Source organism: Bufo gargarizans, chromosome 1 (assembly GCF_014858855.1).
Source record: "Bufo gargarizans isolate SCDJY-AF-19 chromosome 1, ASM1485885v1, whole genome shotgun sequence".
NCBI classification, from domain to species: Eukaryota; Metazoa; Chordata; class Amphibia; order Anura; family Bufonidae; genus Bufo; species Bufo gargarizans.
The window spans coordinates 256,201,384-256,214,485 of NC_058080.1; positions in this window are offsets into that span (position 1 = coordinate 256,201,384).

Here is a 13,102-nt window from a genome sequence, read left to right on the forward strand (position 1 = left end):
GAGATAGTAGCAGGGTGCAGTAGTGGTAACACCACTCTGGGGTGTTACAACAGTTTGGTCTATTGCATAAAATTTTAATTTAAATCCATTCAATTTCAGGTTGCAATGCAATAAAAGACCAAAAGAGACAAAAGAAGAGCGGGTTAATACTTTCACAAGGAACTGTATATAGATTAGCTTTAAAGCATCCAAATGCTTAGAGATTTCCAGTGAGTAGGAGAATGACTTGAAGATTTACCATTCAGGGTTCTAAGAAAGCATGAATTATCCTCAATAAGAACAGAAGTTTCTTTATATACTGATAGAATCTTTTTGATAACGTGTCGGCATGCAGGCTACTGTTATGTAAATCCTGAAGTAGAAGTGCATGCAGCATGTAACAAACCTCACATGCTCCTTTTGACAGCTGGGATACTATTAGGCGAACCATTTGTCTTGGCAAAAAGCTTAAGAGCACTAAAGATAGCTGTACAGTAGAGTGTTTGTGCCAGTACAGACAAAATGAACAGTGAATTTGTTAGTCTCCTAGGCTTAGGCAGATGTTAAGTGTATTTTCTCTCCCCTATACAGCCGAGGAACAAATGGGGTTTATTAAAACATTGTGCTCATAAAGATTTCTTTTATTTCTCACTAGTCAGAATTGGGCACAGTGGAGTAATCTGCAACATTAACAGCACAGTTCTTAGAGTTGTGTTAGTTTAATATGAATCTGTCATGAGATGATTTGTACATTTAGCTGAGCGTTTAGAACAGGAGCTTGTAACAAATCTACCTGGTTAATAACTTATGTTTGGTAGGTAAGGCTACTTTCACACTTGCGGCAGGACGGATCCGACAGGCTGTTCACCATGTCGGATCCGTCCTGCGGCTATTTCGCCGTGCCCGCGGACCGCCGCTCCGTCCCCATTGACTACAATGGGGACGGGGGCGGAGCTCCGGCGCAGCACGGCGCTGCACGGAGAAAGGCCGCCGGACTAAAATTACTGCATGTCAGGCTTTTTAGTCCGGCGGCTTTCTCCGTGCAGCGCCGTGCTGCGCCGGAGCTCCGCCCCCGTCCCCATTGTAGTCAATGGGGACGGAGCGGCGGTCCGCGGGCACGGCGAAATAGCCGCAGGACGGATCCGACATGGTGAACAGCCTGTCGGATCCGTCCTGCCGCTAGTGTGAAACTAGCCTAAGGCACTGTTCGAAGTTTGAAGTGTGTTAAACGTATCCCCTAGAAAAGTTTCTTTCTCCAACCAGGGCTCTGTGGCACCCCGACGGGTTATGTGCAACAGTGAATCACATGAACGTCATGTGTTGCATGACATATAGCTTCATGAAGGTGGCTGGCATCAGATATCAGGTCTGAGGTCTTATTTTGGGGTTTGTTTAGGGGGTTGGTTCAAGAGTTTGATTTTGAGGTCTGCTTATGAGTCTGGAATAATTAGTTAGGAGTCAGAAGTTTAAATTAATTTAGGAGTCTGGTCCATGATCTGAATTTATTTAGGGGTCTGTTCTGGTGTCCAAATTAAATTAGGTGTTTGGTCTAAGGTCTTCATTAGGCAATTTATAAGTTTCATCTGGGGTTAAAATTAAAGTTCTGAACTGGGTTAAAATTAATTTAGCGGTCTGAGGTCTGTATTAATTGTGGGCGCCCAATGTCAGGGATCTAAATTAATATTCTCACTGTACATGTTGAACAACCACTTATTATTACTATTATATACACACTGTCACGTATAAAGAATAATTTTCACCCCAAAACTACAACGAGCACACCACTTTAATTTATGTAGTCACTTAAACGGGATCAAATAGACTTAGATTAGTCCCGCATACATAACATTAAATAATAGCTTTTGCACATATAGCATAAAAAGCGCACATATACCGAAAAAAACGCACTAAATATGCACCAACATATTATGAGTCAAAAATCGAATAAATCGAATAAATCTAATGAGTTCGAACAAATGAAAAATATCGGCTAAGTAGGACTGGTTCCTGAACAACACAAGAAATATTGTAATGTAGAATTATATGCTGTAACAATCAGTTGTGATTATGACTCCCAAGGTGAATGTATTTTTCTTCTGTATGTGTTATATTCTCCTTTGTATTCGATAAACCTGGCAAAATATTTGCAAGTACAGAGAATCAAAAAGAAAAAAAGAAATCAGATATCTCCGAAAATTCGGAGACCCTCGTTTTGAAAAAATCGGGCACTACAACCATTTAATGAAATCACCAACACACTGGGTTGAAACCCAGTGTGGAAAATTAAGGGATGATGTGGAGAGTTTAAAAGTCGAGGTTCTCAGACTACAGGTTACCCACTGAGGAAGAGATAAGCTATCTCGAAACACGTCTGGGCGGAGTACCTGTGCGTGAACTCGACTGCGATTTACACATGGCCATGTACTAAAATCAACTATACAAGAGAGGAACTCTGCTTGACTCACGAAAACCTACAGACGGACCAAGTCCTATGAGATTTTGAGACGAGATCCTGAGAGCTGCTGCAGAGGGAAACCAACATTGCTGGACTGGGATGTGAATGGTGGGACGCCACCTGAAGTAACTCCCATACAACAAAAACCTCGATCAGCGCAAAAGGTTGTGAGTAACCAAAAATATATATCTATACGTGAAAGCTGGTTGTATTGACTAACTATGCAGGCCTGAAAAGGCGAAACTGTGCCCTTTATATAAGCACTGAAGATACAGCTTTGATATTTTCCCCTCAGACTCACCCATATATATGGGTTTCTTGTATTGGGACTTTAACTGAGAGATATCCAGGTCTCCAGAAAAAAAAAAAATCGAGCAACAATCGATTAAGAATATTGCATTTTATTTTATTTTTATGTATTTTATTTGATTCGATTTTAATTGATCGATTCATTGCAATCGATTTTTTATAATCCATATTCTATCGATAAAACTGTACTATTGATGTCAGTATATATACTTGATTTATTTTATTGGGTATAAACATGTTTGGTTCCACATCTCTCTTGGTGTTTTGAGTGCCGGTCCAATCTCCATATACTAACCACTTATTATGTACGTAATTACCTCTTAAGAATTACAGTTCTAATTTATCACCATGTAAGACTTCATTTACATCTGTTTCATAGACAGTGTTAGACTACTTTCACACTAGCGGCACAGAACTCTGGCAGGCTGTTCCGTTGGGTGAACAGCCTGTCAGATCCATCCTGCTACTAGTGACCGTGTGCCCCCACACTGCCGCTCTGTCCCCATTGACTTTACTGGGGGCGGTGGCGGAGTTCCGGTGGAGGTACGGCAGCGCACGGCGAGAGGCTGTGAGAATAAAAATACGACATGTCCGACATTTATTCCAGCAGCCTCTCGCCGTGCGCTGCCGCGCCTCTGTCGGAACTCAGCGCCGCCCCCATTACAGTCAATGGGGACGGAGCGGCAGTCCAGGGGCACACGGTCACTAGCGGCAGGATGGATCCGACAGGCTGTTCACCAATTGGAACAGTCTGGAGGTCCGTGCCGCTAGTGTGAAAGTAGCCTTAGGAGTCTCTGTCACAGATTCCATTAAAAAAGCAGGACAAGATAGGGCAGCATGGAGCTTTATTTTGTCCTGTAAAATGCTGGGCTCCCTGAGGGAAACCCAACTGACCCTATTATAGAAAATTAGGTCCGTCAGACACCATTGATGTCAATTAGAGATGAGTGAAGTTATAAAAAATTTGATTTGGTTGCTTTACAGAATTTCACAATGAAATTCAATTTGTGATGAATTACTTTGTCACAAAGCAGATTCCTTTGTATGTAGCGGACACAATGATGGGGAACAGAGATTGCTCCACCCCCATCATTGGAGTCCGTCGCTGATCACGGCATCTGAGATTAAAATTAAGGCCTTTCAGGGGCTAATACAATTTAAAAAAACAATCATTCTCACCTCATCCATATAGTCGTGGAGAGGCTGTCGCAGCCATCTTGATTGAAGAAACCATGCGAAATCTCACACAGTGACCTGATGACATCCTCACGCTGGCCAGCCGTGGTTGATGATGTGAACTGTGAGCTTTTGCGCGGTTTCTGCAATTAAGCTGGGCGCAGTGGCCTCCTCTCATGCAAATGGATGAGGTGAGGATGGGTTTTTTTTTTAGCGCCATTTCAGGAAAAATAGATTCATCACCACGAAGCACGAGGAAATGTGGCATCGTGGAAAATCAAATATTGCCAGAAATTCAGATCGAAGTCCACTTTAGATACTTCGATTTGCTCAACACTAGTGTCAATCATATGGAAGATATGTTGCTGTAATTTTTTGGGTTGTTTCCCTGCCTCTATAATGGGACAGAATAACAAAAAACCATGACAGAGACGTGACCACAGAGATCGCAAAACCACATTAATATAAAGGAAGGGCATTTTTGCTGTGATGTCACTCAGATGCTTCCAATTCTATTACTGTACTGATAGGATTACTACTAATAGGAATTTCTATATACTAGTTATAGTTTGACATACCGTTTTATAAATGCAGTATGTTAATATACTATTGGCAACAGATTGGGATCTAAAAGTCAACTTTTTGTATCATTACCAAAGCACAATATGATAAAAGCTTTCTTAGCCTGCCTAATGAATCACCACGATCTAAAAAAAATATCTTGTGTGACATCTACATGCCTCTATCCATGTGAAGCGTCCACTAACTTGTGTTCTTATTTTCCAGTTGAAATGTAAAAGAGTGTATTGTCTTTTATGGGGTGCAGAAATTTTACAGTAGACACTTAAGGCTGTATAACACAACCTGATTCTGCTGGCGAATGTCGAGAGGGAAGCGTTGATTACTGGCTATCGCCTGCTTGCCAGTGGAGACCACTGCTGTCTAGTTGTTTGCCGGCAGCAGATCGTGATTACACAGCACAACAAACGAGGATTTTTAAACATGCTAAAAGATTCCGATTGCCCGATGAACGTTCATTGGGTAATCAGCGGCGGTATTAGACTGTCAGATCATCGCAAACAAACGTTCATACTAACGCTCCTTAACGATAAACTGTCCGACAATTGGCCAGTCTAATACAGGCTTTACTGTATCTTCATACACTTGTTTGTGCCCATACAATGTCTCAATGTGGTTTATCTTCTGTAAGCATCTGGAGCAATCTAACAATTGATAGTATTATGTAACAACTAAATAAATCTGTTCCTATAAATTATATTAGCAATTTGGAAAAAGAACAAAAATTTATGCTTACCGATGTATAGTTAGAGCTTGTAATAATAAATATTATAAGCATGGTAATCAATTGATATTTAATTTTTCTGTTCTTCAATTTGTAAGTTATTGTTGGTTCCTACATTAGTATGGTTAATGGATTGCCTAAAGTGATGATCATCGAGGACAACTATTGCAGTTTCCATTATATTGGCCAGTAGTTACATCAGATGCCGTACTTCTGTAATGTACTTACCTGTGCTATGGCTGCTTTTGAAAATCACAGTGATGTAACTAATATAAATACTTGTGCTGATGTTCAGGCCAGCACTTTGGTTGAAGAGTCCATCATGCTAGCTTGATACAGAGTCCATCATGCTAGCTTGATACAATTAATCTTCAAGAGCTACTGAAGACCTACCATGAACTGTTAAAGAAATGCCGTGAAATATTTCACTATTATGTGGTGTCTTGATCTATGACATATTACAAGTGCCCCTAACTAACCCTGATCCACTGTAAAAACGAGCGTGACTTAAAACTGCTCATGACAACTGTGGCACTCTGTTTAGTGGTTTAATATTTAATTACTGTAATACTCAAATTAGGTTCTGTCCTTCTTTTTTTTATATAGACTTCATCATTTCCTTTTATCTACTATTAATGGCAGGGTAATTGTTCTGTCTTCTCCTCCTCCTCTGCTCGACCCTGACCTAGAGACTATTTTTAATTCATTTGCTCTTCTTTCATGTTCTTAGAAATGGAATACTCTCATAGTGCGTGGAAAGGTTGCAATTATACCAGCTATAATAAGGTTGAGGTAAGGATCTTTATACGTGCCTTGATTACACCAACTGTTCCAAAGTACCTAAATGAAATAGGCAATTAGCAATGGCATACATGTTTGACAACAACATAAATTACCTGGGAATAATGGTGACTCATTAAAGCAAACCTCTCTTCGTAATCCTTCCAACAAAATCATCTAAAATTTCATGTACACGTGTATGGTAGATGCGGCAGATTGTGGCTGTTGTGCAAAATGGTCAATATTGTTAGTGATTTGTCAGATCAACACATGAAATCAGTGTCTTATTATAATAAATGCAATAAATGCATTGGAAAGCATACTGCTGGTCATGACTTATTACCAGAACCTGTATCCAGTGGTATGTGTTGACACTCCTAAGCTCCAATGCAAAATTTGGAAAAGGGTCAGCCCCTATTGTGCCATTGACAAACCTGGTGCCTTTTTGTCTGGCAGAGGACCTCCCCTCCATGTATAGTTTTTCATATTCTTCTCAAAGTAGTCTTTTTTATATTATTTTTCTCCTCTGATCCACTCCTACATGTGTGAATCCAGCATTACAACCACAAATCCATTTCCAAACATGACCCAAATTAAGAGCAACCTGGTCGGGCAGCAATTTGTGATACTGGTGCAAAAATCTTGTGTGAAAATGGCAAATATTTGTTCAGTATCCTTTTAAAGTCCTATTCTATTGTCCCTATTAGGGTTTCGACGAAGGCAAACCAAAACGTTGCTTTTAATATTATTAGCCATAAAGTAAATTAAACGGGTTGGTTGCCTAAGAGTTAAAAAAAAATAATAAGCAGCAAATGTCAGTATCTTGGATTACCATCATACTGCAAAATTTTTAAATACAATGGAAATTTTTATATTTCTTTAAGAATGGCAAGTTGTTCAAGGCATCCCAGCGCTAAACAAAGTCACCAATATGTTCATAGATGGTGTGATAGTCTTACTATTAAAAACTTTATTTGCTTTATGCAAGACATAACAGAGGTCTCTATTATGTTAAGAATTCTACATGCCAATATGTCCAAATTATGACAAGACTTGATGTTACACTTCGATCTCGTCCTTGTTTTCTTCTATTACTCCAATTATTGCCACTCTCTAACTGTGAAAACACAAGCACTGACCTTAGTTTAAGCTAGAGAAGCCTGCAGTTCTATAGATGTGATGTTCTCTCTGTTGTTTTACCCTTGAGGTATTTTAAGTAGCCCAGCAATGTCGAGATAGCACCACTATTCTGTGCCTTTGCATAAAGGTCTTGAAGAAAATTAGTGCTGACTACTCATTCAGGTAAATTTACACCTCAGTTATGAGGTTTCCAGGCTTTTAATATTCATGACCTATCCTTTATAATATATCAGAGGCAGTCTGACTCCTCTCACTCCCATGCAATCGGTTGTTTGAAGAGACCACGGTGCTCCAGTGAGCATGGCGTCCTCCTTGAAGCTTACCAAACACAATGCCATACATTGTATAGCAGATGTGCTTGGTGTTCAGGGCCGTCTTTACCAAGGGGCAAAAGGGGCAGCTGCCCTGGGCCCAGTTGCTCCTGGGGGGCCCAAGGCAGCTGCCTCTTGAGCCCTGCTAGCTACTGCCCCAGGTGTCAGGCTGTCGGCTACACAAGCATCATGATCGTGGCTGTGCTAATGATCTTAATTCTAGGACCTTAATGAGTTTTGCTTTAGGACCTTAATGACATCATTACCATGTGACCAGTAACCTAGCAATTACTGGTCACATGGCTATGAGGTCATCACAGGTCCTACAGAAGTTAACTGTGGAGCTTTTTTGTGTAAAGATTACATCAGAAAAAGGTGACAGGGGCTGTTATGTTAATATACTGTAAACTACTGTATAGTGGGGTGCTGTATATTGTGTGGTGGGCTGTATATTGTGTGGTGGGCTGTATATTGTGTGGTGGGCTATATATTGTGTAATGGGCTGTATATTGTGTGGTGGGCTGTATACTGTGGGGGGGGGGGTGGCCTGTATACTGTGTGGGGGCCTGTATACTGTGTGGGGGCCTGTATACTGTGTGGGGGCCTGTATACTGTGTGGGGGGCCTGTATAGTGGGGGGGAGTGCTATACTGCTGTACTGTATACTGTGGGGGTCTGTATACTGTATACTGTGGGGGTCTGTATACTGTATACTGTGGGTGCGGTATAGTGTGGAGTGCTATACTGCTGTACTGTATAGTGTGGGGGGCTGTATCGTGTATAGTTTGGGGTGCTGTATACAGTGAGGTGTTGTATACCGTGAGGTGCTGTATACTGTGGGCTGCTATACTGCTCTACTATATACTGTGGGGTACTGTATAGTGTGGGGTGCTAAACTGTATACTGTGTGGTGCTGTATACTATAGGGTGCTATACTGCATACTGTGGGTTGCTGTATACTATAGGGTGCTATACTGCATACTGTGGGGTGCTGGGGTGCACTGTAACACTAGGGTGAGCCGAGCCCTGGTCTCCTTCCTGCAGTGCAGTGCCCACTTCCAGCCTGAGCCCAGCTGCCCAGAACACTGATCCTGAGCTGCTGGAGTCTTCAGAACTGGACGTATTTACAGTCATTCACTGGACTCTACCAGATATGTGGATTTTTTGTGTGTGTGTTGTGGTGGAGGGGGTGATTGCCTGCTAAGGTGTGGGAAGGTGGGATCCAGGGGGCCCAAGTAAATTTTTGCCCGGGGTCCAATCAATATCAAAAACGGCCCTGTTGGTGTTGCAGCTCAGTCTCATTCTTTTGAATGAGATTAAACTGTTCCTAGGCCATGTGACCAATGAGCGTGACAACCCTGAACTAGGAAGTGGCCACAGCACTCACTAAGTGCTGAGCCACATCGTCGAACCCCCCCAATCTGATACTGATAACTTATCCAGAGAATAGGCCATCAATGTCAAAAACACATATAACCCTTTAATTTTAACCAACTGAGAACTCTGTTCTAGGTGTTTTCTTGGGGTTTCTTTATCTAATATTTTACAGAGGTTCTCCACTAAATATATTTATGTGCACAGATTTGTTTCAAGTACAATATATTTTTGTGCACCAGCCAAAACTTTCAGTTGGGGTATTGCACGGCAATGAATTATTACTCTATATTTTCTCTGAAAAAATGTATGTAAGTTTTCCCAATAACTCTAACCCCAGAAATTCAGCAATTTTATTGGCATTATATTTTTCGAAATCACAAAAATATTGTGGCAAATATGGGGGAGCTGCTCAAATCCCAAACACTGTAGTGTGTTTTTCATTGGGGGAGCAGTCCCACCGCATGTGGACCGCAGCAAACGACTATCCCCAGCAAAAAAATGCGTACAATGGAGGATGTCGGCGCGGTCCACATGCACCACTAAGGCATCCTATGCACAACGAAGCATTGTGCGGATGAAAATATAATCATATAAATCACAGACAGAAATGCACCAAACGGATATGCCACTGACTATACTGGCTAGTCATACAAGTAGATATTAAAAGCTGAGACTTTTGCCAATATATTCCTGTCAGGAAGCTATCGGAGCCCATCATGCATTATATTTTTCGAGTTAAAGACCTGATGTATGACCCCAGTATTTTAAAGACTATACAGCATAACTAAAGTTGAGCGGACACCTGGATGTTCGGGTTCGACGGGTTCAGCCGAACTTCACAAAAAAGTTTGAGTTCAGGACCCGAACTTGACCCTGAACTCGAACCCCATTGAAGTCAATGGGGACCCGAACTAGCACTAAAATGGCTGTAAAAAAGGCATGGAAAAGGCTAGAGGGCTGCAAATGGCAGCACAATGTGGTTAAGAGCATGGCAAATGTTCTGCAAACAAATGTGGATAGGGAAATTACTTAAAATAACATAAAATACGTAAAAAAATAAAAAATAAAATCTTGATCTTGGAGGACGAGGTCCATATCCAGTAGGAGGTTCAGGAGGCGGTGGATGTGGTGGTGTAGGTGGAAGCGGCGGTGGGGGATGAGGAGGTAGCCTACACTGCTTTTTGGTTTTATTATTTATTTTTTATTTATTTTTGTTTAAATTAGGTTACACCCCAAAACATTGGGAAATATAGCCTGTTATAACCCCCTCCAGCCATGCTAAACAAACGTTCAGACAATACACTGGCTGCAGGGCAGGCCAGCACCTCCAAGGTGTAAAGGTCAAGCTCAGGCCATATGCCCAATTTGTAGACCCAGAACATGGAGTGGGCAGACCCATCAGTCAGTACGTGTAGGTGTGTGCACACATACTGCTCCACCATGTCGCACGTACACGGAATGTCCATGATCCAATTGGATATCTGCTCTATCAACTTTCGATGTTATTTTCTGCTCCTACCATGTTGATCACGGTTACCGGCGAATCATGGTTCCATGCTGGAGAGGGAGCATGAGAAAGGGAGACCACATCCAAGGGAGGTCAATGGTTGCAATGTGATCAAGCGGAAATGTGGGACAAGTTATTAAAGGAGAAGGATCGAATGAAAGGGCCAATTAAAGACAAATTTTAGAAATCTAAGTCCCTGTCACTTATGCAGAGCAGGGTTTTTTTATCGCCAGAAATGGGTTAATGTCACCCACCAATGGAACAGATGATTTAGAAAAATGTCGGTCCCTGTCACATATGCAGAGCAGGTGTTTATTCACGGCAAAGATGTTAAAATGTCACCCAAGAATATAACAGAAAAATTAGTAAAATGTATTAACCTGTCTACTAGGTAGAGCAGGGGTATATCACAGCCAAAAATTGGTGAATGTCACCCAACTATGTAACAGAAAAATTTGTGAAATATATTAACCTGTCCACTAGGTAGAGCAGGGGTATATCACAGCCAAAAAATGGTGAATGTCACCAAACTATGTAACAGAAAAATTTGTGAAATTTATTAACCTGTCAACTAGGTAGAGCAGGGGTATATCACAGCCAAAAAATAGTGAATGTCACCAAACTATGTAGCAGAAAAATTAGTGAAATTTATTAACCTGTCAACTAGGTAAAGCAGGGGTATATCACAGCCAAAAATTGGTGAATGTCACCTGACAATGTAACTGAAATATTAGTGAAATTTATTAACCTGTCAACTAGGTAGAGCAGAGGTATATGACAGCCATAAATTGGTGAATTTCGCCGGAAAATGTAACAGACAAATTAGTGAAATTTGTTTACCTGTCTACTAGGTAGAGCAGGGGTATATCAAGGCCAAAAATTGGTGAATTTCAACCGGAAATGTAACAGACAAATTAGTGAAATGACATAAAATAAAATACATACAAATAAAATAAAATAAATCTTCATGTATGAGGTAGAGGTCCATATGGAGTAGGAGAACATTGTCTGAAGAACTGCCACGCCAGGGAACTCCTTAGAGCTGGCTTTGGTGTGCTAGGTCCCTTGCTGCGTTGGGCAGTAGCAGGCGTACTGTCTATGGGACGGCCGCTCCGCTTTTGCACCCTCTTCTGCTGTGTTGGTGGCTCTGTGCGTGCGACCACTGCCTCTTCCTCCGAACTACACAAGTCACTCACATGACCTTGATTCCATGTGGGGTCGAGGACCTTATCGTCCTCCACATCATCTTCCATACAGTCTTCACCCCTGCCCTCCTTGTTGGTCTGCACACTTTCGAAAACCACAGCAGTTGGCACCTGTGTTTCATCATCCGAGACGTGCTGCGGTGGTCCCCCCATGTACTCATCTTGAAACATAAATGATTGGGCATCGGTGCACTCAGTCTCTTCCACTTCTGGGGCAGGACTATGTGGATGGCCCTGGGAAACCCTAGCAGAGTCATCAAAAAGCAGAAAAGACTGCTCCATGACTTGGGGCTCAGACTGCTTGGCTGATTTGCAAGGGGGTGAGGTGAAAGACTGATGGACATTGGCTGCAGGTGCTAACTCTGATCTTTCAGCAGGAGACTGGGTGGGAGACAATGTGAAGGAACTGGAGGCACTGTCAGCAAGCTTCTTTTTGTAACAAATGCACATATGCTGTGCTGGTGCACTGAACTTGCATAAAATGACCGCCGCCGCCCACCTAACTAACAGACGGATAAAAGTTATTTTTCTCTGTCACTGTGCTCAGGGCAGGGTAAAAAGATTGTGTACTGCACCCACATTAGTAGGCATGGCTGTGACGGCTTCTAAGGGCACAAGAGTAAAACACTTGTTGATTGGCTGCTGTGCAGCCTTTCAAAAAGCGCCATTAACTCGCCAAACACCGAACCCGAACTTTTACTGAAAAGTTCGGGTTCGGGGTCCAAAATTCCTAAGGTTTAGTAGGAACCCAAACTTTACAGTTCGGGTTCGCTCAACCCTAAGCATAACTAATCATCTAGAATTTATATTTTTTTAACAGTGCCTTGTCAGCCATTATATAGTAATTCCTGGGTTTTATCTCTGGTGGTTGCCCTTCCCAAAAATATTAAAAAGTTACCCCAATGTGTCTAAAACTGTGTCTTCTGAACTTAGCAGAGCAACATAATAAGCCAAAAAGTAGTCATCTTTGTTTCTCAAATGAAGATTGGTGCAGCTATATCAAAACTGGCTTCCCCACCCACGCCTCACCAATAATTTGGTGGCACCTCACCAGTAAGACCAGTCTCACAGTTCAAGAACACTGAAAGTGTTGTATAGTACTGTATAATACTGTGTAATTGATTTTCCAGACATCATCTTTCTGCAAATTAGCCTCCGCTCTGGAAACTTTTACCAGTAAAGTGAAATGGTTTGATACCTCATTCTATTACTCACATATTAATCAGCAACATTCTCTCAGTTCTTTTCCTGTAAGCTTTTCTTCCCCAACATCCTGGAGAGAACATCTGAGGTTTCTTTTTCAGCACATATCCTTGTGGACATAATCAGCTAAATACATGGAAAAGTTTATAGGGTTCCACATAAAACATGTTTCCTATCCATTTATTGATGCATGTGAATGAAGTGCTCAGATTAATATCTATATAATTATATAAGGATCAGTCTGTTTGGAGAATTATCTGTCTGTTTCAAACCAGCCTATTCAGTAAAACAATGACAACCAAAAAATAGAAATAGCTAAAGTTGATCAGACTGCTACTTTGTAAAAAAAATACTGCAT